This window comes from Grammomys surdaster, unplaced genomic scaffold, assembly GCF_004785775.1.
Source record: "Grammomys surdaster isolate TR1022 unplaced genomic scaffold, NIH_TR_1.0 173, whole genome shotgun sequence".
In the NCBI taxonomy this organism is placed as follows: domain Eukaryota; kingdom Metazoa; phylum Chordata; class Mammalia; order Rodentia; family Muridae; genus Grammomys; species Grammomys surdaster.
In genome coordinates, this window is record NW_021604621.1 from 3,013,088 (window position 1) to 3,016,996 (window position 3,909).

Sequence of the window (3,909 nt, forward strand, 5' to 3'; positions counted from 1 at the left end):
AGTATCTCTGAATGCAAATAGTTACATAAGTTAATATCCCTGATAGAGATTTGGACTTGTAGGAAAGTTATCTATGGGTGTGTGATACATGACCATAAACTTAGAACCAGAAACCAATAACCATTTGTAACCTCTTATTTTTTTGGAGGGGGGGCAGAGTAAGAAATATGAATATGGCTTACCTATGTCTCCTGTTTTGAGGTTCCTCATACAATCAAGTTGTCACAGCCAGGACTGACTGGACTCTGATTAGATTAGTATGGGAAGAATTCATTTCCAAGTTCACATAGTTAACTGATTCAAGTTCATTCTTCGCTGGCTTTTGAACTGAAAGTTCTGACTCCCTCCTGGCCATTGGGTAGGAGATACCCTCAATTCCTTACCATGTGAGTCCTTTCAACTTGGTTGCTTGCTTTATCAAAATATGCATGCAGTGACAGTAGTAGTCAAAATCAGCTAGTACGACAGTTAAAATCTTACGTAACAATTGGGCCTGGAGAGATAATTCAATGGCTAAGAGCTTAAAGAAGGGGTCTCTGAGAGGCAGGGGACACAGATGAACTGGAGGGGAAAGAGGGAACCTAGAAATGATGTGAATACAGTACTCATGTACTAAATTATCAAGAAATTAAATCTTTTTTTTTTAATCCCTTGCAGGCTGAGGAGATGACTTGGTGGTTAAGAGCACTGGATGCTTTTCCAGACAACCTGGGTTCAATTCCCAGAACCAACACGGCAGTTCACAACTTTCTATAACTCATATTCCAGAGGATCTGACACCCCTACACAGACATACATGCAGGCAAAACATCAATGTATATAAAATTCAAATAAATAAATTATATTTTTGTTTTGTTTTTTAACTTTAGACATTTTATTTACAGTCCAGTCTTTATTCCCCTCTAGGTCATCCCTCTGACAGTTCCTCATTCCACTCTTCTTCCCCCTGCTTCAAGAGGATGTCCTCACTCCCTGGGGTCTCAAGTGTCTCAAGGGTTAGGTACATCTTCCCTCACTGAGGCCAGACCACCCAGTCCTCTGCTGCATATGTCAGATGTAGTTTTAAGAGGCCCCTCTACTGCTTCCTCTGCTTCTTGCCTTCACGCTCATGTTCCTTGGAGTGACTGCTATCAGAGCATCTTTTAGAGCCATGGTGCTGTTTTGCTTCTTCCAAAAACGTGTCCAAACCAAAAGGATCTTCCTCAAACTGAACTGGTCCTTCTCGGCCCCTCTGTCTATGGTCTGTACTAGAAAACTCCTGATCAGAAACAAATCTGTTGGTCTTTATCCTGGTTTTGAAGTCATCACCATACATGTCCTTGTCCAGATTTTTACTGGGCTTGTAGATACTCTGAGCCATATCTTTGCCAGCCCTCCAGGCCTGATCATAAACATTGTAAACCCCATCTTCTCCACCTGCAAATCCACTGTCCATACCCTTGGATTGGTTGAAGAGCCTTTGGTCATACGGAACTTCACTGGAAGTTCGAGGATTGGGCACACCAAGAGCAATGACTTCACTGATATCTTGATTTTCATTTCTCTGTAATTTTGACCTCTTATCAGGAGCAGGCCTGGAAAAGGTTCCGGTCGTGCTGCCTCTCTTTGCGCCTGTCATAACGGATTTCATCTCTTTCACGGGCCTCTCCATCCTCTTTTTCCACACGGGTTTTGATCCCAGCTCTCCTTTCTCTGGCTTTCTGGGCCATTTCTCTAAGTTTCTCTTCATGTTTCTCCTTTCCTTTTTGAGCCATCTTTCTCTCTAGTTGGGCTCGCATTTCCACCGCTTCTCGAGCCTTCCGTTCAGCAATGTCTAGTGCTTCAGCCAGTTTGGCAAATTTTTCATTTGCTTGGACAGTCTGAAGTCCTCTTCCATCAGCAGCCTCCCATTTATCCAGTGGAATTGTATAACCCTTCGAGTTCTTCCACTTGGATATACATGGCGGGATCTTCCACTTTTTTTGTTCTTTTACACTAATCTTCCAAGGAGGAGAGTGCATTACAGGTACAGGGGGAGAGGGGGCCCCCCGGGTAATTTTCTTATTAATCCTGAATTTTGGAAGCTCCATTGGGTCCTTCTGCCTTTCAACAATCCGAATAACTCTCTGTTTAGCTCCCGAATTAAATGTTTTTCCTTGCTGAGATGGCATGTACTGGATATACTGGGCAGGAGGCAGCTTCTCAGCTGCATGAACAGGCTTGGCCCCAACAATCTTCTTTGCTATGATCTTCTCCAAGGCTGCTCTTGTCCTTTCTGTAATTTCTTTAATTGTCTCCTCATTGGGCCTTTGCAGTTCTGAGTCATCTGGATTCATAACCTCCTTTGGAGCAAGGTCAGTATATTTGCTATAAATGACCTTGTCGAGCAATTGTGTCATATTTAATTTTCCCTTCCTGATCCAAATGAATGGGCAGAGCGTTGGACACTTTTTTCTGTCGCCCCATATCCAGAGGATACTGGGCCACATGAATTTCAGGGAAAGCACCTCCATCTCCAAAATCCTCCAGCAACCGTGGAATCCAGCCTTTCCTGTATCCATATGAGGGAGGCTCCCTTCGAGACAAATCCAGAGAGGTCTGCAGTGATCTGAGATCTTGCCCCTTTTTCAGCTTCAAGTTGATCCTGAGATAGCTGAGTAGGCGCAGGTAAAAAGCTGGTGAGCGTGCTCTTCTTCTGCATCTTCAAGAGCAAATCACAGCTTCCGGAGGACAAGTCTTTACCACAAGGAGGAACACAATGGAATAAACGCTCAGTGTACAGATGCCCTGACCGAACGACCCTCTAGGCTTTACAGTTCTTTGAGCTGAAATTGTGGCAGCCACCGGTTTTTAGTTCAAAAAACCAACAAAGGTCAGCAGTGAATCGAAGTCCAAGAATCGAGTCATTTCTCAGTCCCAAGAGGCTAGTTGTAGGAGTTTCCAACAGATTTGCTAGCAAGTGGATGCAAGCACTCAAAGAAGACTGAGTCTTCCTTCTTCCAAAGTCCTTACGTAGGTCTCCAGGAGAAGGTGTGGCCCAGATTAAAGGTGTGAACCACCACACCTAGACCTGGGACTTGCTTTGACCTAGGCTGACCTTGAATTCAGAGATCTCCTTGCATCAGAATCCTGGGATTAAAGGCCTGTATTATCTTGCCTTGGCCTAAGCTTTTCACAGCCACTATGCCTCAAGATCTCCCTGCCAAGATCCAGGTCAGAAACTTATATCTTCTGGCCTGAAGATTTGGATCACAGGTGAGCCCTCCAATTCTAGATTGTAGTTCATTCAAGATATAGTCAGTTTGACTACAAGGAATATCCATTAGAATGTGGGAAATTGAAGATGCTTAGACCAAAACCTGGGATGTAGGGTTGAAAGAAAAGGATGGATATGTGTTCTTACAGTCAAGTCTCATTTTCTACAGAGGCATATCATTTGGGGTGCTTGCACCACGATCTTCTCTCAATGTCCTCAAAAGTGTTGTGGATAGCCCTGGGGCTGTTTGTATTTTGATGCTAATTCTGCTCCCCTGGGAGGGGATCTAAATAAATTATTTTTAAATAATTATTTATTTGTATTTTATGTATATGAGTACACTGTAGCTGTCTTCAGACACACACCAGAAGAGGGCATCATATCCCATTACAGATGGTTGTGAGCCACCATGTGGTTGCTGGGAATTGAACTCAGGACCTCTGGAAAAGCAGTCAGTGCTCTTAACCACTGAGTCATCTCTCCAGCCCTAAATAAATTATTATTTTAAAAAATCACTTCTGGTCTTATAGAAGAGCCAAATTCAGTTCCCAGTACCCACATTGTGGCCTAAGCTGCCTGAAACTACAGCTGCCAGTTATCCAATAACCTCTTCTACGTTCCATGTACACCAAAAATACTAACACAGAGATGTATGTGCACATACATAAATATAA

General features: G+C 43.4%; 1 pseudogene; it reads right to left on the reverse strand.

Moving 5' to 3' along the window:
* Positions 1-1,075: 1,075 nt before the first annotated feature.
* LOC114621259 lies at positions 1,076-2,680 on the reverse strand (annotated as a pseudogene).
* Positions 2,681-3,909: the final 1,229 nt, after the last annotated feature.